Source organism: Protopterus annectens, chromosome 3.part0 (genome assembly GCF_019279795.1).
Source record: "Protopterus annectens isolate FY-2018-M chromosome 3.part0, PAN1.0, whole genome shotgun sequence".
Taxonomy (NCBI): Eukaryota; Metazoa; Chordata; order Ceratodontiformes; family Protopteridae; genus Protopterus; species Protopterus annectens.
The window spans coordinates 399,527,081-399,554,880 of record NC_056731.1 but is presented as its reverse complement, the minus strand read 5'-3'; the positions used below and the strand labels follow the sequence as shown (position 1 = coordinate 399,554,880).

At 38.9% G+C, this 27,800-nt stretch overlaps 1 protein-coding gene across 2 annotated transcripts in view; it reads right to left on the bottom strand.

Annotated features, from left to right (window-relative positions):
• LOC122796397 (calcium/calmodulin-dependent 3',5'-cyclic nucleotide phosphodiesterase 1C-like) overlaps nucleotides 1-27,800 on the bottom strand; it is a 2,375,955-nt gene that overhangs the window by 503,476 nt on the left and 1,844,679 nt on the right. The gene's annotated exons all lie outside the window — the stretch shown is intronic.

Below are 27,800 nucleotides of genomic sequence, written 5' to 3'. Positions count from 1 at the left end.
GTTTCAGGGCCACTTTGATAGTGAAGAGGGATGTGTAGTGGATGGTGGACTCACAGTCTAGTAATGGTGTTATTTTTTTTTTTATTTGTTTATTGGGGTAGTCCGCTGATGTCAGTGGACCAATTGTAGGCTCAGCCTGACTCTTTGTTAACTGTGGCAATATGCCAGTGAAAATTGATCCCTTTCATCAATAGCACCACTGTAAAGCACAGATCAAAATCAACTGGCAGAGTATAAAGTTAACAAACCAGGTAAGCATGTCAAAGAAGATTAGTAAATAATACAAGTTTTGTAAGCAGGGTAGAAAAGTCAAGTACACAGATAAGAGAGACAGTGTTTGCAAACAGTGTATGCAATTAAAATATCTGCAAGTATAAGAGCTTGTAACAACAAGGAAGGTATGTCAGAGTGTTGACTTTGACATTTTTTGCAAACAGTACTGGACTCATGAGATCATCTTTTTTCTGATGAAGTCCAGTTTGTGAATGAAAGTACTTATTATGATGCAATAAAACTGATTTTTTCAGTGAGTAAATTTATTTGATATTTATTATTTTGTAAAGTTAAGTATGTACAGCTGAAGTTATTGTTAACTCATGCTGAATGCTTGACGCTTAAGTGATTGCTGTGAGTTTGGAACAAACAGACACGCACAGAATGTCTGCTATTTTCACAATGGGTCATTTATTTTCCATGCATCCCCGCTTTTGTTTTTGTAATTGTTCATCCTGTGAAAGAATTTTAGTGGTGATCCTATATGTGTGTAGTCAGAACTTAAGGGAAAAGTCGTGTGTGACCCCAAGGTACTTTTACTCTGTGATATTATTTTCCTTTAACATCTTTAAGATTTAGAGGCGGTAAGGTAATGAGTTTTGTGGGCTGAAAATGACATAGCTTTAGTTTTCTTTTGGTTAATTAAAATCTGTCATTCTGAGAAGCAACCGGCACCCTGTGCTCGTATCACAAACAGGTGCACCCACCTTCTCAGCTCTGCAAATGAAGAGCAAAAAAGGCACTTCCTGTAATTTCCTGATTGCTACATTGAGTGTGTGTGTGTGTGTGTGTGTGTGTGTGTGTGTGTGTGTGTATGTGTATAAAACATAGGTGCTGCTGTTATAGTTTTGGGACCTATAACCTGTATATCTCATGTTATTTTGCAGCAGTGTTAGGATTCAAACCCTATCCATGTGTAATATTATAGCAATAACCCATGCCTGGGTGTGGGTAATGCTGGATTTACCCACGGTTGGCCAACCGTGGGTAAATACAGCATTACCCACACCCAGAAGTGGGTTATTGCTATTATACCATGACATTATTTAAGAAAAGAAACTATTACTTTTCTTAAATAATGGCATAGTATAATGCCTGTTTGCTGCCCTTCCGCAGATGTCTGGCATCCGCGGCAGTTCTGATGTACTGCGCGCCTGCGCAGTAAATCAGAGCTGTGGGCAAAAGCAACGGAGAAAGCAAGATCTCTGTTGCTTTTTTTTTAATGTTTCGCTATGTTAAATGGGTTTAACATAGCAAGACAGCTTTAAAATAAGCAACGGAGATGTCTGTTGCTTATTTTAAAACTGTCTCGCTATGTTAAACCCATTTAACATAGTGAAACAGTAAAAAAAAAGCAACGGAGATCTTGCTTTCTCCGTTGTTTTTAAAACCTGTCTCGCTATGTTAAATGGGTTTAGCATAGCGAGACAGCTTTAAAATAAGCAACAGAGATCTCCGTTGCTTATTTTAAAGCTGTCTCGCTATGTTAAACCCATTTAACATAGCGACAATGTTAAAATAGAGTTATACTAACGGAAAAAAGTCCGGGCGACCGGACCTTTTTCCATTAGTATAACTCGATTTACAATGTGCACGCTGGCCAATCAGCGTGCACATTTTGGAATATTAATGGGGGGTCATGGTATAATATTTGATAAGAACAGGAAGAGATTTAAGGCATGAACCTCTGTCCTTCACAGGAATATTAAGAGTCATGTAAAGGAATCATAGACTTAATGATGACAGAAATATTTCTATGGCCTTACATGTTAGCAAGCAGTATCTAATTTCAGCTACTGCTTTTTATCAGTAGTGAAAAATGCCTGGTGCCTCATCAGCCTCTTAAAAACAATTACAATATCATTGGTCTATTTTTCTTTTAGAAGGTCTGAAAAAACAAAGAAAATATCTTCTATAAGAAATTATAAAACTAAGCTAATATCAAAATACATTCCTCTCACAGTGAAATGCATTGCAACTTGTGAGCTGGTTCATGTTATATACAGAGAAGTAGCCCTGACTATGTCCCAAATGACCAAGATTCAGTTAATGAGTTGAATACTGCAAGAACAAGGTGAATGGGAAAGGAGTGATCAGGGGAGGGGAGTTTATCTGTGGCTTGTGGAAGATGGTGGCACATTTTCTGGAATGCATGCTACACATACAAGCCCTGATTCAAACTAGAGACAAACAGAGCATGTGCTTATAGGGTAGAGGTGAGAATGCTGGGGCCAAACCATCATTCATATTAGCATATAGCAAGTCCTCATTACATGTTCAACCTTTAAAATCTCATATATTTCAACAGTAATTGATAGACTGTAAAGTTCAAAGACTTCTGGGGGGTTACTTGCATGATAGCTGTGCTGTAGTCATGCTCTTGTTTCATAAAGGGTGTTGAGTGAGTGGCCATATTGGGGACTTAATGATTTGCAGGGGCAGAGGGGGTGATACACTAAAGAATATAAACTAAACTGTCTCAACAACTATACACCAATATCTTTTCTGTTTTCATTTAACAGCTCATTTGAAAATGTGGTTTATTTCCAGCCTTCAACCATTCACGTTTATCTTACAGCCCAGCACTGTTCAGAAATGGAGATGGGTAAATGTGACATCAATTATCATTATCAATAAAATAATTTCTGAAATTAAGAAAGGAAATCATATTGACACATTGTTTTTTTTTTGGACTAAAGAAAATCTTTGGCTTCTTGAGCTTGATGAATGTTATAAGGAATCTTGGTAAAGAAAGAATATTCATGGCTGGCTTTCCATGATTCTCTGAGTACTATAGCAAACAGATACAGTTGGTAAGATGGGTTACAAGTACCTAACATCCCTTTGCAACACCCCAGATGTTTAGTATTGGTCTTCTTCTATTTGATATTAATATCTGCAAAATATGGTAATATACAATGCGGTGATATTGTAGAAGGAACCTGTATTCTGCAGCCTGTTGAAGATATAGTAGCTTCTAGTATGTTTCACCAAATAACTACTGGTGGAAGAATCAAACAGCCAAAGAATGATCAGAGAACCAACCTAATAAATAACCTAAAATAATATTTATTTTTTTTTGCAAGTGCAAATCCCCTGCACTGCACAAGTGGAGGACTTTTCCCTCATCGCCTTTACTTGCATATATTAATTCCATGGTAGTACAACCATGGAGAAGAATGAATTAAAAAAATACACAGACTTACTATTGCTGGCATGCAAATAAAATCTGTACCAGCAGTAATTCTATATGGAAAACAAAATGTTATTCTCAAAAAACTTTTCAGTTTAACAGGTAAATGTTAATTATCTATTAATGTTTTTAAAAATAATGTAGCTGCTTCTTAACATTGGTCAGCATCCTAGTTGTAGTATGCCTACCAATCCTTCTATTACCTCACTAATGTCTACTTTTCCATGAAGTGACTACTTGGACAAAAGCATTTCCTGCATTGTAAGAATGGCTGCCACAAGCATTATCTCAGAAATGGAGAAAAAATAACTAGTTCTTTCTATTTCCTCACTACGGTCTACTTTTCCCTGAAGTGGCTTCCAGGACAAAAACATTTTCTGCACCATAAAAACAGCTGTCACAAAAATTAACACAAAAATGGACAAAATTTAACTAATAAGTAGTGTATGTACTAATCATATTTATTAACTTTGCAGTGCTCATTACTTTTACTGTGTGGCCAAAGAAAAAATAAAGGGGCTACAGATGTAGAAGGTCCAATGTAGCATGTGTGCATTGGACCTCGTACACCTATAGCCCCCTTTATTTTTTCTTTGGCCATTTATTTGGCTATCCTCTCTCCTGGTAATTATTACACATAATGTGTCATAGTCCTCTGTTTGGGATTTTATTTTTATCTTTAGAGCATAGTCTGCCCTTGCTTCTAAGTGAACTATTTAGTAGTATATCATATACTAAGGCACTGTCCTAGGGCTAACAGTAGCATCTGACCATTTTTTTCTTCTTTAAAACACCACCTCCATGTAGTGGCTCTATCCACTGCCTTTACCCTCGTTCCACTCAGGCTCACTCCTCCCCCCTACCCTACCCCCATTCCTACCCACCCCACTTTCCTTAGATTTACTCTTAACTAGCCATACCCACAACCCAGTTCATCCAGTCAGCACACTTTATCAATCCAAGCTTACTATCCAATCACCACATTATACCAGTTAAGTATCTATCAATACTACACTAAATCTCCTCTGTTCACACAAATAACATTAAACTACATCTGCCCTACCTTAATAACTAACAATACAGATACAACAAATCTCCATTAATGACTCTCACCCTTTCTACCCATTCTCATCAAAATACTAATGACACAAATTGCTACTTGTACATTGCTAACTTTAGCCACCCACATCTCCTCCTACCACACCAGTCTAAAACAACCAATCTCACCCCAACCCACCTCCACCCTCAACCCTCAGAAACTTAAACCAACAAACATCACTATATCGCCATCCATCTACAATACAACAATACATCACTAGACCCACTATACTCCAATCCCAATCCCCAGCACCCCCACTCTTTCCCAGAAATATGATAGGTATGTACTTAAAATCTTAAAAATGTGAGTTCTCATTGCCTCCAGTCTAGATCTTAGTGGAGACATTCATCCAAATCCCAGTCCAAATGCTAACTAAACAGTTCAATTGCTGCCAATAGCATCCAAGCACAATCATCAACAATCCCCTAGAAACAAAACTGATCTCCTAATCTTAAACATTAATATTAGAAGTATCTGTAATAAAATCCATGAACTATGTGCCAGCCTAGCTCTATACTCCCCTGTCATTGTCCTACTTACCAAAACATGACTTAAACCTAGCATACCCAATAATGAGGTTCTCCCACCAGGGTACAATATCCTGCACCTAGACACAGTAGGCAAAAAGGATGATGGCATTGCCTTAATATATAAAAATCACCTAACCCTAGAATCCTCAAATCAAAATATTCCAACTTTCAATAACACTAAAGTATTACTTATTGAGCTTACCTTAAACTCAGATAAACATATAAACTTAACTGAAACCTACATCCCACCCAGAGACAATACCCATACATTGGAAAACATATTAAGCTGATCTGAAAAATCTCTGTGATAAGAAACAATTATCATTGGTGATTTTAATATTGACTGGACATCATGTAGCTCTGAAAATCCCACTAATCACTTTAATCTCTATGGCTTCATCCAGCTCATACAAACCCCACCAGGATTAATAAATTATCCAATAAGCATTCTATACTTGACTGGATCTTAATAAACAAACCAATCCACTCCCCTCATTTTGGTTGTCTTCCAGACTGCCTCAGTGATCATCTCCAAACCTAAATAATCAGACAAATAATTAACTCAAAGAAACAAACTACTTACCAACAAATAAAGAATAAAAAGCAATATAAACCAAATAACTTCACAAACTCCCTAAAACACTGCAACTGGTTGCCACTTAAACTTGTTCCCCTGGAAGATGCTGTCCATTACTTTAACAATACCTTCCTTTCTATCTTAAACACACAAGCTTCTACCAAGACCATAAAAGTAAAATCCAACTATGCCCACATGGCTAAAAAAAGAAACTAGATCAGCACTAATAGCTAGATACAAAGCCTAGGATCAATGGTACAAAATTAAATCTACTGTTGCAAAACAAAAGTACCACGAACTTAGAAACAAAGCAAAGAAACAAATTAACCAAGACAAAATAAACTACTACACTGATTTTCAAACCAAACACTGAAATAACCCACAAAAATTCTGGTCATCAATAAACAACCTACTCCAATGAGGAAAAACTAGCACTTGCCAACATACTGCTGCTAATAATGAAGAAAATATTGCTACCCAATTCAATCAATAGTTTGCCAAAACCATATTAGCCCTCCCTAGGAAACAGTTACCCACTTCAACTCCAACTACTCCTAGTCTAAGAAAAGACAATAACTCCTTCTCCCTTCAACCCATCTCAGCTGTAACAAGAGTTTGTTAATTGTTGCTTAGATCTCTGTTGAAACTGTTCCCTCACTGTTCTGAGAGACTGATTGGCAAATATACAGAGCTAAGTATATTTTTTGGTTTTAAAGTTAGTACTGTTAGTTGTTGCTTAGATCTCTGTTGAAACTGTTTTGTCCCACTCACCCTCCCTATTTTTAGTTTGTAATTTAAATTTGGTGACTTTTGCAGTTGCCCGCCCCACTGTAGATTTGATCTGGGACACTCCACCAGTCCCATCTCTTTACCACATGCTACCTAATAAACTCTTTCTGCACTTGCTTTTAGTTCTTTTTAATTTAATTGCATTTTTTAAACTGTGTCTGGTCTAACTTTTCTGTTAAAAAAAAAACAAAAAAAAATGAAGCCTGTTTCCTACTGTTCCTGTAACTAGTGTTCCAGATACAGATTTGCTGTATCCAGGACTGTATGTAAGCTTCTGAGCCCCCCAAGCCTTTCTGTTTTGGAGGGAAGCCTTCTAGCTTATCATTGGGAGTGGTAAGCACTAGGTAACTTGTCTACCACATAAGGAGTGGTTCTGGCCCAGAAATTGTAGTTATTGGCCATTTGGGCAATCTTCCATCTCTCTCAACTTTCTGATTTGAAAGCCTGCATTTGCACTTGTTTCTGTCCTGTAACTCGTCTAGTGGAGATACAGATTCTTAGTTTTAGTACTTAAATTTGCTTATTCATGCTCAGCACTTGTTCAGAACGTGTAAGCACCAAATAAGCTACTAATTACTATAGCACTCAATCTTCCTCATTACCTAGAGGAAAACAGTTTTTGTGCTTACTTTTCTCACTTGCTTAGAGAAAAACTGCTCTTGTACTCACTTTCCTCACTTATCTAGAGGAAAATAGTTTTTTATTCAGGCATGTCCTAGGGTCAGCTCCCAGTGTTCTCTCCTGTCTATCTGATGAATCTGGGCATCTTGAGGCAATGCAGAAATTGCCTCATGCACACAGACAATCCTCTCCTTCTACCACCCAACACTACAACCTGTAAGCGATGCACTTATCTAGCCAAACTGGAGGTAAAGCTCTCTCCAACCAAGACTGAACTTGACAGTCATGAGGAGAAGGTAAACATTTGCACCACACCACACTCATCACATAGTCTCACTAAATCTACACCACCAAAATCCACACATAGTAACACAAAATCATTCGCGGAGGCTCTCAATAATAATCTGTCTAAGCAACAGAGACCTCCAAAGCAGAAATGCAAGCAAACTCCATCCCCCAACACAACCCAAATGACACATGGCCCACAGACTCAGTGTGCCACTCAACCACAGCCAATAAGGCAAAACAACGTACCCAACACACTAGTAATAGGTGACTCTATAGTCAGGTACACTGATGTTCCACTCACCAGGATAAACAAGGAGAAGGTTACGGTCAGCTGCCTGTTGGGTGCCAGGATCTGCTACATAACCCATGCACTCAGGTCACTCCATAACAAGTAGAAATATGACTCTGTCATTGTCCATGTTGGTATGAATGACTTGAGACGTACCTCCCTGGACATGAAAAGAAACATGGAAGAGCTCTCCGATCTTGTAGCCCAGGCAGGTATGACTCTAGCCCTGAGTAGCATTCTGCCATCACACAGAATGATACCGCAGTACAAGGACAAAATGATTGACTTCAACAATTGGCTAAGCTTCTGGTGTCATTCTAAGGGGATCCAGTATCTTTCTGCTTGGGATGACATGGTTGACAGACGACAATGCTTTGCCACAGATGGCCTCCACCTGTCACCCCTGGGATTCCAGATATTGGCTAATGCTCTTGCTGCCCCTATAGTGCCTTTTTTAGGCAGGGTTCAAATAACAAATTCACCACCATAACAGGAACAGGCAAGCAAAAACTAAGGGTAATGCTACTCAATGCTAGAAGTCTAAATCTCAAAATGCACTCACTCAAGGCACTCATTAAAATGGAGAACATCGATACATGTGCAGTGACTGAGGTTCAAGGCTCCAGAGAGCACCCCATGCACTACCAGGCTATAACTCATACCACACTATTCGGCCATGTAACCTGGACCGAAACACCAATGGCGGAGGTGTGTCCATATTCATTAAGGATATCCACACCTCCAGGCTAGTTGCTCAGCATAATGCATCCAATGTTATCCAAGTGCAACTAACTCTGGGCAAAACTGCAATCCAAATTGTAGCTTGCTACAGATCCCCCACCATGCCCCAGGATTCCCATTCTTCTTTTCTTGATGTACTGGAAAATATTAGGGTTCAACCAAACACCCTAATAATGGGCGACTTCAACTACCCCACCATTAACTGGGAAAACTACTTGTGTACCAACTCCTTAGCTCAACGCTTTCTGGAATTCATAAACTCCAATGCCCTAGATCAACTTATCCACACCCCCACCAGGGGCAACAATATCCTAGACCTAGTCATTACCAACATGAGTGACCAGTATTCCACACCTGAAGTCAACTCCTCATTGGTCCGATCCGACCATAGGCTTATCACCCTTGATATCCACATCCCGCCCCCACCCCCCATTAAGGAAACCACAGTAAAAAATTTCTCCAAAGCCAACTTCATGCTTCTTAAGACAGAATTGGTGAACTTCATGACACCCATGCAGATGAGCAATACTGTTACAACTGTGGAATCCTACACAAATGCACTCTATAAGTACTTACACAAGTGCATGGATCGTGCTATCCCAAACAGAACCAAGACAATATCCTCCAAAAAAAGGAAGCCAATCTGGTGGTCCCCTGCCATAAACAAATTGTACAACAGAAGGAAGAAACTGTTGCAAAACAGAGTAAAATCCCATGAGTGGAGGAGCTCCCTGGTGAGCCTCAGTAAGAAGCTGAGATCCTTTATAAGATCCTCCAAAGCTAGCTATGAAAACAAAATCACCACTAAATCCAAGGACAACCACAAAGTATTCTATAGCTATGTCAAGAATCTAGATGACAACACCCAGATCTGCTCTGAGTTACAGCACAAAGGCATGAAAATTACAGAACCAACTGATATTGCCAACATCCTGGCAGATAGGTTCAGTACTATCTTTACCCCCCTCTCACCCCCTAAAGGACTCATATCTATACAGGAAGAATGCAGAGTCCCTGTAATCACAACTACGCAGGTAAAAGCTGCAATCTCTAAAGCCAAAAACACAGCATCCATGGGACCGGACAACATCCCAGGCTGCATTTTACACGAACTTCAGAACGAACTGGCTCCTCACTTAAGCACCATGTTCAATAATAGCCTTGCATCAGGCTTTGTGCCCACTGAATGGTGTACAGCAACAGTTATTCCACTCCACAAAGGGGGAGCCACCACTGATCCTGGGAACTATCGACCTACTAGCCTGATGAGCCTGGTCTGCAAGGCCATGGAACGTATCATCATGGAACTCATAAACAAAGACATTGGTAACCTTCAAACTCTGGATCCCACCCAGTTCCGGTTTGTGAAAGGCAGATCATGCCTCCTGAACCTGATCGACTTCTTTGAGGCAGTCACCAAAGCCATGGATGAGGGTAAGGTGGTTCACACAGCCTATCTTGACCTTGCCAAGGCTTTCAACACCATCCCTCATTCTGGAATTATAGCTAAACTCACTAAACTAGGTATAAATCCCTACATCACAAGAGGGGTTGCCAACTGGCTCACTGAGAGAATCCACACTGTAAAAATTGCAGACTCCAAATCTGACCTCAAAGCAGTGACAAGTGGAGTACCACATGGTTCCGTCCTGGGACCTCTCCTGTTTGGTATCTACTTCTCTGAAGTACAGGCTAACACAGAAGGCCTCTGGCTAACGAAGTTTGCAGATGACTGCAAACTAGTAGCCATAGTCAAGTCCGCAAATGTTGTGGACATCCTACAGAAGGGCCTCACTGAGACAGATGCCTGGTGTCAGAGCCATGGCCTCAAGTTCAATGCCAAAAAGTGCAGTGTCATCCCCTTTGGTAAAAACTCTGTACCCATGAACTACCACATAGGCAGCAATCTACTTAACACCGAATGCGTGATAAGAGACCTTGGGACCCAGGTGGACAGCAGTCTCTCATTTGATAGTCACATCACCATAGTAGTCAGGAAGTCCTTCTATGTGGCACACCTCATCATAAAAGGGTTCTCATCCAGGAAAAAAGAGGTCTTTGTTCCCCTCTACTTGACACTTATTAGACCCATTATAGAGTACAACGGCCCTTTTGGAATGTACCTCACAAGACATCTGCAGCAGCTGGAAAGGCCACAAAAGTACCTCACAAAGAGCATTACAGGCCTCAACAAATGCGCTACACTGACTGCCTCAGAAAACTCCAGCTTTACTCCATAGCATATCGCCTACTCCGAGGTGATCTCTGCGTAACATATAAAGCTATTTCAAACCCAGTGCTGTTGGACATGCTACACCTAAAGAAATCCCAATCCCTCTGAGCTACACGCTCTAGGGACCTAAACCTTGTCACCACAATAAACAGTACATGCTGGAGGGATAGATTCCTGTCCAGAAACTTCCTATACTCTGGAACAAGCTACCTATCTATGTCAAGCAAAGTTCTTCATTAGCACTCTTCAAAAAAAATCTTGATGAGTGGATGGGAAATAGGAAATACACCCCGTGGATCACTTCTGTGTCTCTGCTCGACAGTGACACAGAAAAATAACTTTCTAGGGTTGCGTAAGCCATGTAACCTTGCTGGCTAGGCTTATGTAGGCTCTTGGGCCGATGGCCTGGTACCTACCTATGAACCTATGAACCTATGAGAGACAGATTTGTCTCCTAGAAGATGCCATGTCTCTGAAATAGACTTCCCATACATGTCAAACAGAGCACCTCGCTGACTCTCTTCAAATGCAACCTTGATGAGTGGATGGGAAACCACAAATTTGTCCCAGGGGATCCACCTGTGTCCTTCATTGACAAGGGTGACAGGTGCTGACTGATCTTTCTTTTTGGGGATAATCTCTTGGTTAAGCTTGGAAAGGCCCCAGGGCCATTAGCCTAGTAACCTCCTATAATCCTATGAAAAAAATTGTTTAAGAAATTAAAGCCCACCAACTATAGACAACCTACCAGCAGATTTTCTAAAACTAACAGCTGAAACAATAACCTGCTCAGTTTCAATACTTATAAACAGATCCATATTAGAACACCAAGTCCCAACCATTTGGAAGACTTCCCATATAATTCCACTGTACAAAGGTGGCAACTGTACAGAGCTAGCTAACCACTATCCGATTGCTAAATTATTCCTTCTGTCTAAAACACTAGAGAGAATTTTTACACACAGATCATGTAATACCTGCAAACAAACTATCCCATACAAAGCATGGTTTTCACCCACACCACAGTATTACTACTGCCTTATTATCTTTCACCAACACAATAAACTATCATAGAAACGATCAGAAATATGGGCGGCCACGGTGGTGCAGCTGTTAGCATTCTCGCCTCACAGCAAGAGGTTTCCTGGTTTGATCCTTAGCTGGGGTTCCTTCTGTGCAGAGTTTGCATATCCTCCCTGTGGTCATGTGGGTTTCCTCCAGGTGCTCTGGTTTCCTCCCACATCCCAAAGACATGCTGTAGGTGGATTGGCCACTCTAAATTGGCCCTAGGTGTGAGTGTGTGTGTGCCTTCTGTTGAAGGTTGGGTGCCGGGCTGGCAACTTGACACTGTAAAACTCCACTGCCAATCATGAGCAGACAGGTGATCTACTGTGGCGACCCCTAACCGGGAAAAAGCCAAAAGAAGAAGAAGAAACAATCATAAATATGTATCCTCTATTTTCTTAGACCTGTCAAAAGCCTTCAACATGGTTTCACACAACAAACTCTTAACTGCCCTTTAAGAGCTAAAATTTTGTCAGGCCACTCTTGCTTGGTTCCAAGATTACCTGACTGGATGCCAGCAAGTAGTACATTAGCAAGGAAACATATTACACCTTCTTCCTGTGACCCTAGGTGTTTTGTAAGGCTCCATACTAGGTCCCCTACTTTTCTCATTATTCACAAACCACCTCCATACCTCAGCCCCTCATGTCTCTGTTATTCAGTATGCTAACAAACTCTTAATTATCCTGAACCTTAATAAAACCAAACTTATGCTGTTCCATTCCAGTAAAACTACTGCATCCTTTTTTAATATTATATCAACAAACAGTGCCATCATCACACCCACTCTTCACACTTGACATCCGCATATCACAAACCATAAAAATGTACACAAAAAACTAGGTACACTGTATAGGAACAAACTCTACCTCACAACAAACACAAAAGCCACTATAGCTCAAAACCATTTGATATCAACTCTGCTCTATACATCACCCATATTTACCAACCTAAGAAAATCTGACCTAGCAAAACCAGAGACATGCTATAATAAAATCGCTAGATTTGCCACCAACTCAAACTTTCAGTTGCATCACTGTAGAGCATTCAAGCAGCTCAACTTGTTAGAGCTTCCTCAACTCCTGCTATATAGCCAACTAAACATGGCCCAGAAATACTCTATCATAAAGAAAACACACCTGTTCTACAAAACATACTACAGCCATGCTCCAGTACTAGAACTCTATGATCCAATAAAAAACCCTGATATAAATCATCACTGCCAACAATCAGGCTGGTGAATCCCTCTTCTCCAGTTATATAGCTAAAATTTGGAATGCCCTACCTCCCAACATAACATCCACCACAAGCTCAGCACAGCTCAAATTATTGCTAGAAACTCACATATCCAAAAAATGGCTATGTCCATGTACTGCTCCCAATTAAACTGCCTGTTCCTAATGATTATAACTACTGCTTCTATGCTAGCTAAATCTCAATATCATGACTCTTTTTCAAACCAAGGTCTTCAAACTCTAATGACTATGAAATACTAATTGTAAATTAATATTCTGTTGATAGACTCCTTCGTATCTGTAAATTTCTATTCATGCTTCTTTGAATGTAAAAGCATATCAAATCATTGTAAACTATGCCTATGAGTGAAGCACTGTATATTTGCTACTACTACTGTATATCTTATAAATATTCTACTCAAGTCTTTCTTAACTGTGTATGTTTTGTGTGGAGCTTTTCTCCCTGGGCCTCACTAAAATTGGACCTGTGTCCAGCTGGACTTTTCCAGTTAACAAATGTAAAATAAAATAAACAAATAATTAATATATATAATTCAAAAAGGCTTATTATTTATGTCTAGTTGTGCAGGATTCTTAGCCATCTGAGAGGTATGTTACATGGAAGCCCAGTCATTCAGTCTTTCTGAAAGCTAATAGGTTGCTAGGCATCTTCTAAAAGATAAATGATCCCTTCTAGCAGAACCTAATATGCAAAATACAGTCTCACCCCTAAAGTACTACTCTTCAGTACAGAAATGTTTCTGTGTTTTTCCCAAACATACCACAGTGAAAGCCCAAATATACAGCAAATGCCACTTGGAGAATAGTAGAGTTCTCAAAAACAACATTCCACTACCCATGTGTCTCTTTTATCCTTCATCTGGGCAACAACAGAATTAGTAGCCACAACATATGGCCCATAAAGAGATACATACAGAGAACCATGTAATAACCTGTAGGACATTGTCATTTGAGCAATTCTGTCTCATGCCATGGTTATACAATCTTCAAATCAATAAATTCCACAGACAGTAGAATCTGCTCCCTTCCTATATTCCTGCCCATCTAACATATCACATTTGTGTGAGTGCCTACAGAGAGACACCTACCCAGTTTGCCCTTTAGGTGAATTTAACATTCCACTTCCCTTGCATACATCCATTCTCCTCACCCATCCTTTAGCTGTCTCATACCAGTTTGAATGCCTCCATGGACTCCTTCATCACCACAAGTTCTAATAATTCATTCCATGAGTCCACAGCTGTTTTCACAGTATTTTCATAAATCTGTGTCTCTTGTCTCTGCTTCTTCCTCCCCCTTTTTATTTCTTTCCCAGTCAAAAGCCATTTTAACAGACACCTAAAACTTTCCAGTTATGCATATCAGAGGCTTCTCTAATTTATCATCATAAGTCGGCAAATCTGTTACTAGGTTTAATAAACATAGATGTAGTAAAGCATCCAGTAGCATCCTTAAGACAATGAAAAATGCTTCCAGTTATCTGAACCACTTTTCAATATTTTCCAAAGCTTTTTTTCATGTATCTTTGTGACTCTCTCGGTCTCTGCCTGGTTCTGTAACTTCAACTAAATTGTAATTACAAAAATATAGCATGGCTAGATTATGTCTCTTTTCTACACTTTCTTACATTTATAGTATCTATGGCTACTTGAAGAACAGTACACTTTTCTCATTAACACCTAACATTTTATAACTGGCATGTATGAAATATACATATGGAACATCAGGATATGAACCCTTCTAAAAAGGCTCTACCTCATTGTATGTACTTTATGCAATAATACTGCATGATAATAATGTTCTCAATCTGATGGGATAAACTGTCATCATTTTCTCAATCTTCTTCTTCTTCTTTCAGCTTTTCCCAGTCAGGTGTCGCCACAGCGGATCATTTGTCCACTCATGATTGGCAGTGGAATTTTACTGTGTCGAGTTGCCAGCCCGGTGCCCAGCCTTCCACAGAAGGCAAACACACACACACACACATACGCACACACATTCACACCTAGGGCCAATTTAGAGTGTCCAATCCACCTACTGCATGCCTTTGGGATGTGGGAGGAAACCGGAGTACCCAGAGGAATCCCATGCGACCACAGGGAGGACAAGTAGACTCCACACAAAAGGCACCCCAACTGAAAATTGAACCAGAGAACCTCTTACTGTGAGGCGGCAACACTAACCACTGCACCACCATGGCCGCTGTCATCATTTTCTCAATGCAAAGCTTTAAACAGACAAAATTAATCAGACTATAGGGCATTTCTAAGACTTGACCTGAAATTAAACATTGCTATAAATAAAATAAAATATTTTTTTTGGTCCCTCTTGAGACATTATTTAACTAGCCCAGCTCCACAGTGCCCACATCCATGCCAGGTCTCTCTACTTATTTCCTACCCCACTTTATTGCTGCAGCTTCTCATGGATCCTGAGGGTGTCCCTGGGGTTTGACTGTCTTTGCACCAATTTTTGTGCATGCCCTTTCCACTCCCTTCCTTACCTCCTGCACTTATTGACTTTGTTTGTGGGCAACTCCCCTCCTTGGAACATATCTTCCCCAAGGGGTATCATTGCCAAAGATCCTCCCACCTGGGATGAGCATGTTCATTCATTCATGCCACTCCTTCAGTCTTCTGTGGTGCTAATTGAACCCAGGTCAGCTGGGACATAGGGCTTTATCCCTTTATTCCTCCAGAGCAGCCGATACTTTACAGGGTCAATCAATGAAACAGTATTCTAAAGGGAGAGAATGGTATTCAAAAATGCGTGTTTGTCAGCAGATATTAATTTCACAAAGGATACAGCCACCCACTATCAGATGAATAGACAAGCAGGTACATATATATGGCAGACAACTTCAGATGCTGAGATCAGTATATCTATTTCAGCTTTGCAGAGAGACCATACAAGAATAGAACTTACTGCTTAGCAAATGGATAAAAACAATAGGAATTGCAAAATGCAGGCATCTGGTTGAGGAGGGTACTTGATGCAGCATTTTCCCTCACTGGGTAAACAAATTCTGTAAACCTGTGTGTTTGGATAATGCATAGTGCCAATACTGACCAATTTGCTCTATGACTCATCCTACTGTGACCATCTCCTCTTAACTTTTGCTTTTATTTTTAGGAGAGTTGCTATATCTGTATACATTTTGGTAGTTATTTTGACAGCGTTCCTTATTCCTTTAGCTACTGAGAGATAGTTCCCTCTCTGTAATGCTGCAGTGATTTTCTAAATTGCATCATCTAGTCTACTAGCATACATACTGTCAAAACAGGGGAATCACAGTTCACAAATGTATCTCATTAGTCCTCTGTTGTTGAGTGCATTGCACATATGAATCTTCAAAGCTAAGCAAATAACTCCAAGTATTAATGATGAATAAAACCAGTTGTTAAAAAACAAAACCTATGCAGATGGTTTACATGATTTTAAGAAAGACCTTCATTAATCAATTTCAAGACCTTTATATAAGTAATCACTGCTTGACACCTATCTGTATGTAATTTATTTCAAATACTTAACAAAATGGCAGAGAGCTACAGTAGAGAGCATGTGTGCTCTTTCTGCTAGCCTACCCCTCCCTGCCACATACTTACCTTCTTCACTTATGCTAATGCAAACTCCAATTTCCTAAAGCTCTGACCTGGATCTCCCTGAAACTAGCCAAACAAGCTCTCTTAAAACTAGAATATGTCTCCCCCCTCCTCCTCTCCCCATCAGCCCCCTTACTCAGTCAAACAGAACTCCCTCAATACAATTTAATATCTGTGGCATAATTATATAAACACGCAAGTCTGTACATTATTTAAGGCCAAACCCTAGTACTAACCTGCTGCAGTCATGTGCTCACAGATTGTTTTTTTTCTTAGATAAAACTCAGTGCAAACCTGCTCCATTCACCCTCACTCTGCTCAGACTCGCTCTGCTCCCCATCCCTACCCCCATTCCCACCCACCCCACCATTATTACATTTATACTTACAGAATACGCCCGCCAGTTCCCATTGCCAAATCACAACACAGAACTCATTTTACAATTCTTAGGCACTCCCGATTAAATACTCCACTCCAGACTACCACAGCATTTCACTTTTTCTCTCTTAACTGGCTAACAATACAACTTTACCTACCACAACAGGCAATATATCCCTCCCACTCTTCCACCCTACTAACCTAGTTAATAAACCCACTTTGCAATTACTTACCTAGATCACTACTATCATCTCATATAATTTCACATTATCTACACACACCTCTAGTCCACACCAGCATCAACCTCAACATCTGCCTTATCCAAACAACTATCATTGTAACTCATACTCCCACTCTATGCCTCCAACACTAACTCACCACACCACTACCAATGTTATTCCTACTACATCTTCACCTATAAACCTATACATAATCCCCTCTATCTTCCAAACATCTCAACATACACATCTCATTACCTCCACTACCTATACACAAGAGTAATAAACCATCCATAAAATACCACTTATTGTTCATTAGACTGATTAACCTCATAGTACAAACTACCTCTAAACTAGCTCTCTGGAGACATACTCCTTAATCCTGGCCCTGCCAAGCCCACAATCCACACATCCACACTAAATGCACAATACGCCTCTCCTCAACTACAGACAAAAGCCAACAACCTTCTAATATTAAACATTAATTTTAGAAGCATTAAAAACAAAATCCAAGGCCTACATGCTACTCTTTCTCTATACTCACTTGACATAGTCCTGCTCACAGAAACCTGGCTAAAACCTAACATATCAAACAGTGAAATAATTCCCCTCAGCTATAACTTCTTGCGTAAAGATCAAATATCTAAAAAGGTGGTGGCATTGCTATCTTATTTAAAAAACACTTAAATGTAGAAAATCAGGATCTGCGACTACAAGCATTAGGAACAGCAGAAATTATGCTCAACAAACTACACATTAACAAAAAAAAAAAAACATCCACATAATTGGCTGCTACATTTCACCAGGTGTCAACATAGACTTCTTAGAAAGTCTACTGCATTGGGCCTCTAACGTTCTCCCCCAAGAAACTATTATAATTGGTGATTTTAATATTGACTGGCTAACTTGTAACTCCAATTACCCCACTAATTTTATTAATCTTCATGGTTTTACCTAACTAATCCAGTCTTCAAAAAATCTAAGAGACATTCAATCCTTGACTGGATGTTAACTAATAGACCTGATCAAATGAGTCAATCAGGCTGCTTATCAGATAGCCTAAGTAATCACTCACCAACCTTCCTAACCAGGCATGGAACCAAACCCACCATATACCACGATATTTACAACAAAAAGTTTATCAACTCTAGTAACATTATAACAGTACTGAAAGATGCAACTGGATCCCCTTGAAAACTTTAAACCTAGATGAGGCTGTTTCTTACTTTAATTCCACCTTCCTTGAAATTCTAAACGATAATGCACCCCCCCCCCCAGAACCATCTGAATCAAAGCCAACTACCCTCCCTGGTTAACTAAAGAGACTAGATCCCAACTACAAAAGAGGGACAAAGCTTGGTCAAACTGGCAAAAAATAAATACCCCCTGCTCCCTCTACAGCAATACTATTGCTAAGCAATCAAACAGCCTTCCCCCCAATATCTTAACCATAGCTTCCTCTACCTGCTTCAAAACAGCCCTAAAATCATATCCACTGAATTCTTGGCTCTGTAACTGTGAAACCCCCAGATAACTTATTTAAACTCCTGCTATTCTATCTCTAACTCCTCTCCACCAACACTTACTATCCAACTCTTATCACCGCTCACTTTTTCAACAATCCTTCTAACTCATTGCCTCTTCCTCCCTTCTTTCCCCTCTTTTCACTACCTCTTCATGTCTTTTTAATCAAACCGACACATTTTTATTTTCAACTTATGATTTCTAATGAGCTGTACATAAATTCTAATTTTATGTATACTGTTTCATACTCAAATTATATAATGTAATATATGTATTACTCATTTGTAACATCACATGGCCCATGTTCACCAACCTAACTACTGATATATATTTTCATTCCCAAGTGATTTTCACCAACTTCTCTACTGTCAATGAATTTGTCAATGTTTGTAATAGATTTTAAATATTTGCCAATGTTTGTAACTTATTCTGGATATTGTTATATGTGGAGCTTTTCTCGCTGGGCCTCTGCTGAAAAAGGACCTGTGTCCAGTCAGACGTTACCAGTAAACAAATATAAAATAAAAATAAATGCAAATAAATAAATATACCTAGGTACTAAGAAAGTTACACCTGGTAAAACAGACATTGTTTTATTGCAGTCAATAGATCTTAAGCTTGATAAAACAACCCATGAATCTATGACTCTGTGAATGGGGCAAATTACAGTATTGGAACAATGTGACCATATAAACCTGTGGCAGTCAAGTGCATGCCAAAGTATTAGCATAACATTGTCTGCAGATTACTTGCCTTAGTTTCATTCTACTAACATGGAGTTGCATCAGTAGATAATACCTAAAAGAGTTTGTTCAGGTTTTCTAACATAGGTTCAGTAGTATGACTATATTTATATGGTGACAATAAAGTTTTATAGTAGTTAGACTAATTAAGTGTTATTCCAGGACATACGTCTTTTTAAACACGTCCTTTAGTCATTCTGTACTGAACGTATTCTGTTCAGGAAGGTAAATTGCTCACAGGTAATCCAAGAATGCTAAGCATGGAAAAGCAATGAATGCTGTGTTTTCCTGAGTAATTATAAACAGAGGAAATCTTGGATATTTAGATGTATTTTGCAATAAAAATGGTTGACTAATTCTTTAATGACTTGTTTAGATAAATAATAAGCTCTCATAGATGGATTATACAAGTTAACTATACCACTAAGGAAATATCCACTGTTTTCTGTGCAACTGAAAGTTAATTAATGATTTCTTTGTTTTTATATAATTTGCAAGGTATTATGACCTTTCAAATGGCCATGAAGTCATAACTGAAATGTCATGCAAACTTATTGTGCTAAACGCTAAAGAAATAAAGAACTGTTTGATTAGATTTTCTAATTTTAAAACAAAAGAACAGGTAGATGTTAAGGAAACTTTGGATAAGATTCTGTAGCAAAATTTACAGAACTCCCAACTCCGTATGTTGAAGATTATGTTTTCACTGGAATGCAAATGCCTTGATTCCCTTAGTCCCCATTGCAAGATATGAAGTTACAATGGTCTCTTGTTAGAAATTCTTCATCCAGCATTTATCAAGACTGCTTCTTCAGGTGATCTAAATTTCAGAGAAACATCACAGCTCCAAGAATTTATCATACATCTAACACTTGTTAAATCAGACTTTCCTCCATAATGCTCACATCCACACTGAAAAGAGAAATGCAATGGAGTGAATGAATAGGGTCCAAATGGAGACATGCAAGGAGTTCAAATGGAGTGATGGCACAAGACTAGGGGAGTAGTATTGCTTGAAATTATTTTATACTCAAACCTTGGAGAGTATTTTCATGTGGTAGACCCTGTTTTTTTACAAAACCTGACTAAGACAACACTGATATATGCAGACTATGTTGTATATATTGTGGAGAAAGGAAGGAAGAAAAACTGTGTGCAAAGGTCCTAGGATAAAAATGCCCTCTCCTGCCACACTGATGCCAGGACTTGAAAAAAGGCAGCATAGAATCCTCAGGACATGGAAACATTCCTACCACAGGACTAGACCAAGCTGAAAATGCCCCCCTCCATGATAGAAGATAGAAGCAGTCCAGAATAGAAAAAAAAAAGACAGACCAGTTGAAAGGAATAGAGAAAATGAAGTGGGCTGTTGAAGAAAAGAAAGAGATTATGTAAATTATGTATTTTATTATATAAAATTGTATAGCCACTGCTGAACTTTCCACACTAATTGGCAGTAAATAATAACAACTAGAATGAGCGGTACAAGCTATAGCAGTAGTAGCAACCTTCCCTATATTCTACTTTATTTTACACTTTACAACCTTCAACCGGTTCAAAGCAGCTGATTGTTTCTGTTTGGCACAATATCTAGCTGAGGTTGTACTAATTACTTTTCCATCCCTTGACCTGTGTAAGTACACCTCCCCACAGCACCTAACATCTGGTGTAAAGTTATATTAGTTACCTGTAACCGTGGGTGCCATTTCTTCACTATCCCATCTGAGTATAGAGTACTCCCCATGTAAGTGTTCTAAGGCTGCTTTTACAATTGTGGATGTTAAATGCATGTAAACTACAGCTGGATACAAATTACAATAATTACCACACTGCTACTTGTTTTTTTACTTGTTTTTATTTTACCAGTTTGTAACTGTGTTTCTGTGTGCTCAAATGTTACTTTTGTTCACATGTAAGCAGTCATGCTGAGTTGTGCTTTGTTCTTATGAATTCAGTCAGGTCTTTTACTGAAAAAATAATGGCCAGTGTATTATGGTGAATCACTAGTCTTGCTGTTTAAACTGATAGTGTCCTTGCAAGGATAGCGTACTTCTGTGTCACTTTAGCCATATATAAAGCACTCTGCCTAGCACAGTTACTATAACCTTTAGGCAATTTACATGAAGGGTGCTGGTTATTTTTGATTACTCTGAATGCTTTTATTCCACTAAATCATTTATTTTGCTTAAATTATACTACAATTCCGTAGATTGTTATTTAACTGTAAGGTCTTATATAGTTCTGTACCTATCCTATCCAACTGATTTTTACAAAGCATTTTACCCTAAGACCAGGCAGATAATTATTGGCAATTTATGCAGTGTATAACCTAGCTGTATCCTATTACTTCCTCCTCTTGTTCACTTGTCCTCACCCTACCATACTCCTAACTTTACCTAACTGTCCTCTGTGTCTGTTTTTACTTTTCCAGCTGTGTCCCCTCAAAAGTCAACCTCTCCAACACCTTATCTGGCCAGTTGTTATCCAGCTGATCTCCGACCAATGCTAAGACATGTCTGTTGCATGTAACCCTGAAACAGCATGCTGACATTGCCGTTTAAGTATGTGCTTGTATTTCAAGCACTTGGTCTAGCCTTTTGTTAGTTTACATTTTAAAACATGTGGCAAGCATGCTGCTAGAGACACCCTGCAGATTATACCTCCATTTCCCTACTTTTTCAGTCTTTTTCCTCCTTATCTCTTACTCTGTTTAGTTGCATTGCCCAATCCCACTCGGGCCCCATCATCCTTCTACACTTTTAAACATCTCCTCCTACCTCTTTTTGTTAGCATAATTTGCAAAGTCGCTAGTAAATATTTAAGTTTGAAAATATAAAATTGTATAGCCACTGCTAGACTCTCCATGCTAATTGAACAGTAATAGCAACTAGAGTCAGCACTATGAGCTACAGCAGTAGTAGCAACATTCTCTGTATTCTACTTCATTTTTACACTTTGCAACTTTACCTTAGCTGAAATGGTATAACCTCCAACTGGTTCAAAGTGGCTGATTGTTTCTGTTTGGCATGCTATTTAGCTGGGGTTAACCCCTCTCCATTCACCCTCGCTGCACTCAGGCTCACTCCACTACCCTACCCTACCCCCATTCCAACCCACCCCCTCATTCATTAGGTTTATACCCAACCAAACCACACCCCTTCTACCACCCAGCCAACCACACACATTCTTCCATAGTCTCCTCCCTCCCTCATACCTCCTCCACACCCCAATATATCCTTCCACTATGTCTCTTTTTCCTCTCTACTAACCAATACTCTACTACTCCACCTTCTCTAACTCATGCATAACTCCACCTCCCTCCACTCATTCATTATCAATCACCTCCACTCACCTATTCTCCCTCTGTCCTCCAGCAATCACACCCACACATATGCTGACATTAGCTCATATCTCTACAACATACCTACCTCACTCCTCCTACCTTTTAAACACTTGCCCACTATGTGTACTATTCCTTCAACTCTTAGATATGTAAAACTAACCAATAACCTCAGAACTCCTTCTATACAATATAACACAAATTAAATTCCAAGCTGACTTTCACCCCAACCCAGGACCACATACCCACCCTGCACCTTGCCTAGCTGCTTCCCCTCCCAACCCTCCACCAACCCCTAATCACCATACTACTAACCACCACCCCCACTTCCAAAACCCATCAAAATGACCTACTCTTTATCAACTTTAACCTCCATAGTATCATAAATAAAATTACTGAATTCCATGCAACCCTTAACACCTACTTTCCAGACATTGTTGCAATTACAGAAACTTTGTTAAAGCCTTACATCAAAGACAAAGACATAATTACAACTGGCTACAACATCATAATGTTAGATAGACCAAACAAAAGGGTTGGAGGTGTCACCATTATGTATAAAGGCACTCTATGCAAGATTGAATACTGACTAACAAATCCAACATAGGATACTTAGCAGGCTGCCTTTCAGACTCACTCAGACCACTCACTTACCTTCCTGTACATAAAATGAGTTCACACACAAACCAACACAATATATAATTTTTTCTGAAACAAGAAAGATTTCTCCCCCTCCAATTTCAACCTACTACTTCAATAAAGTAACTGGTCTCCACATACAAACCTCCCACTAGATCAGGCTGTACAGTACTTCAACAATACCTTTCTTAAAATACTAAATAATCTAGCACCCACAAGAAAAATAAAATCAAAACCTAAGCACATATCCTAGCTAACAAAATATAACAAATCACTTCTGAAACATAGAGACAAGGCATGGTTACCACACCACCAAAGATAAAACAAGCCTCACTACATATCAACAACTTTGAAACCAGGCTAAGAAACAAATAAAATCAAACAAGCAAAACTACTTCCAATAATGTCAACAAATCCACCAAAACAACCCCAAAAAATATTGGTAAAACATTAATAACTTCTCAACCCAGGCTATACCCCAACCCTCCCACCAGCCACCTCTAATGTAATGGACCCAATAGCAACACAATTCAACACCCACTTTATTAACACAATCACATCACTTCTAGGTAATCAGACTAATCAACCTCTCACTTTAAACTCTCCCTCTTCAGATTCCCCAACCCATTCTCATTTACTCAAATTCAAACTAGCTACATAAAACACTCCTTTCCAAGATCAGACTCTGCTGTCTAGCAGCAGACCAACTACCCAATGAATTCCTTAAAATTGCCAGCTCCTCAATTGCCTATCCCATATAAATTCTGATCAACTGCTCAATCACAGACAAATATGTTCCCTATCTGTGAAAAATATCACACATCATTGCCCTACACAAAGGGGGACTCTCTAAAGATCTAACAAACTACTGTCCCAAAGCCATCCTCTCCTCTTTAGTTAAAATTTTAGAAAAATGCATTCACTCCCAACTCTTTACCTACTTCCTCAGTCACAACCTCCTCTCTCCCATTCAACATGGCTTTAGGCCAAAACATAGTACCAGCACTGCCCTACTGTCTTTTACTAACACTATACATGGTATCATAAATGAAGGTCAGATTGTCTCCTCCATATTCCTTGATACGTAAAAAGCTTTTGACACCATTTCCCACCAAATCCTACTCAACAAACTGTTAACTTATGGCCTCAATACATCTGCCCTGTCCTGGTTCCATAGTTATCTCTCTAACCATCAGCAAGCAAATGGGAAAACACCCTTTCCCCCTTCTTCCCATCACTGTAGGAGTACCCAAGGATCCATACTTGGCCCCCTACTCTTTACAATTTTTACTAACAACCTCAGCTCTGCAACCCAAATAGCCTCCATACTCCAGTATGCCAAGGACTCCACACTTATCTGCTCAGCCCCTATCCCCCAGGAACTACAAACAAAAATGCAAGCATCTCTCCAGGATATAGAAAAATATCTCACTAACCATCAACTTATACTGACCCCAAACAAAACCAAGTTAATAGTTTTCAGTTATAACAAACCCAAAACATGCCAGTCTCCACTAACAATTCTTTCCACAAATGGAACCAAAATAGAACCCACTAGCCAAACAGAACTTCTAGGTGTCACAAAAGATGATAACCTAAGGAATGATAGCCACATCTCCCTCAACATCAAAAAAGTCCACTCCAAACTACGCACTCTATATAGAGTAAAATCTTACCTTACAGAAAGTGAAAGACTAGCCACTGCACACTGACAACTACTTTCCACCTACCTCTATGGATCTCAGATATTAACCAACATATGTAAATCAGACCTAAATAATCTAGAATCCTGCTACAACAAAATTGCCAAATTTGCTACAGACCACCCTTACAGAACCCACCACTGCTCAGTACTCAACCAACTCAACTGGTTAGAATTCCCAAACCTTTTAACCTTCAACCAACTGTCCATAGCCCACAAAATAATTCACCAACCAAATGACTGCCCTGCACTTAGTAACCTAATCTAACCCAATATAAATCGTAGATCACTTAGATCCTATAACAAACTAATGTTAAAGATTACCCAACCCCACAGCAAACAAGGCACCTCCCTCTACTCTTATAAAATTGCCAAGCTCTGGAACACTCTTCCTCAACCTATAGCTAAAAAGCCTGACTATCATGAGTTCAAACAGCTCCTTAAGGAACATCTAGCAAAACACTGGCTCTGCTCCTGCCATACTCCTGGCTAATCCACCTGCTTCCTAAAATATCTCCTATTACTACTCCCTCTCTTAACTAGCTCGTTCCCCACAGCTACTGTTGTCTATGCATGGCTAACTTGTTTCAACATTTTCTTTCTATCAGCAACTAAAACTGCTTACATTCTAGGCAATCAAAATGTTTATACATTGTAATCAGTACTAACTCTGTTTACCTAAAATATGTCTCCTTGTAAATACTGCATGGTCATTCAACTGTTTTGGAAAGTGTATTTCTTTGTTTTGACGATTGAACAAATTGTTTTTACTATTATTTTACACTTAATACATCTCAAACTTTACTAATATTTGTTAATATTGTTAGTTGTTTAGATTACTATATTGTATGTACATTGCAAATAATATTAGTATTGCTAATATTGTTAGTATTGTTAATTTTTTCTCTTGCTATATATCAAGAGTTTTTCTCCCCAGGTCTCCACTGAAAATGGGCCTCATGCCCTATTGGACATTACCCAGTAAACAAATGAATGAAATAAATAAATGTTTTGTTACTATTATGTAACTTACCCAGCCCAACATTTCCATACAGAAGATAAATAGCAAGGATAAGAAGAAAATCAGTGGATAGAAAAATATGGACACAAGGAACAATTAAATCTATAGATAATTTCATATCCTTAATGGAGCAAATCAGAGCCAAAAAATGAAACACTGGACCACATGGAAAATAATACAGAGTTTATTAAAAGTTATAGAAAAGAAATGTGAACATTGGATAGAAAACTAGATCTGATATGGTATGATATTTAAGCAGAGAAGAAAGTTGAAGTAATCAATATAAAAATGCAGATCCAAAGATATTTAAAATTAAATACAGGCAAACACAACTAGATGTGGTAAATTTCACAAAGAATAACCTCATAAACATGGAATGCAACTGATAAAAATAAGTTTAATAATGTGGAAATGAAACGAATATAAGTCAAAATGACAGACTGCAAAGTAAAGGCTTTAGTGAGTGAACTTCACTACAGGGAATATTGCAACATGATGGGCTGATGAGTCCCAAGACAGTGATAAAATGGATGGAGCAAGATGCATTTGAGAAGATACACCACAGGGTAATATTTTAGAATCTTCTGTCAGAGACTCACATACAATTAGACAGGAAGGGAAAAAAAACAGGAAAAAGAGAACAACAATGATGATCTCAGTTTAAAACAGAATGATCTACGGGAACACCTGCCTAATTTAATAGAAATAGCCAGCTGTAGTAGGATAGATGGGAGAAGGAGATTACAGAAAGTGAATAAGACCAAAAATATTAGAGACTGGATTGACATATGAGAACAGTAATTGGAAATATTAAAAGAATGTCATGTGGTATAACACAAATGAACTGTGCAACTAATCTAATAGATAAATGCTATACTAAAAACCCATAGCAGCAATGGAAAGAAATGAAACATGCATAACGCCACCACGGAAACATCAGGCAGAGAAAACTATAAAACAGATAACATAAGAATTATCACTTTTAGCTGCTTTGGTGACATAGAAGCATAAAGTCCTAACTATGCCCTGTTGATCCGAGTTTGATTAGCAGCCTGGGTGGCTGATAGAGAATCAGAGAGGGATGGGTTGCCCATTCCGTGTGGGAAGGCATTCATTGATAATACTCCTTTGGGGAGGTGCAGTCTAAAGAGGGGAGTTGCCCTCAAATGAAAATGAGTGTGAGATATGGGGTAGGGAGTGATTGGCGCATATATGGAAACTCGCACAGGACAGAAGCAGAGATGGCATAGCCCTCAGGATACCCTTAGCTCCATAATCAGATCCAGCAATAGTGGAGTTAATTTTGGGGGTAGAAGATGAGACTGTAGACCAGGCATGGAAGTGGAGCACTGGGGGCTGAGCTGATTGTATGATGTTCTTAGGGGCACTAAAAATTTAAAAAAGAAAAAAGAAAACAAAATCGGTACACATTGGAGAAATATTTATGAAGACCCTTCTGAATAAAACAAAGATACCAAATGGACAGAAGAGTTAAACATTAGGAAGCTCTGATATAAAATATATTGAAATGGGATGAAGCAACAGTTAGAAAAACTGAGGCTAAATTGACAAAGGTTCCTAACATGAAAAGTCCAGATTCAAATACAGTGACTAACTACTGACTAAAGGTATCAACATTTTTACACAAATAAAATTCAGCCCTGAGAAAACATTATTCA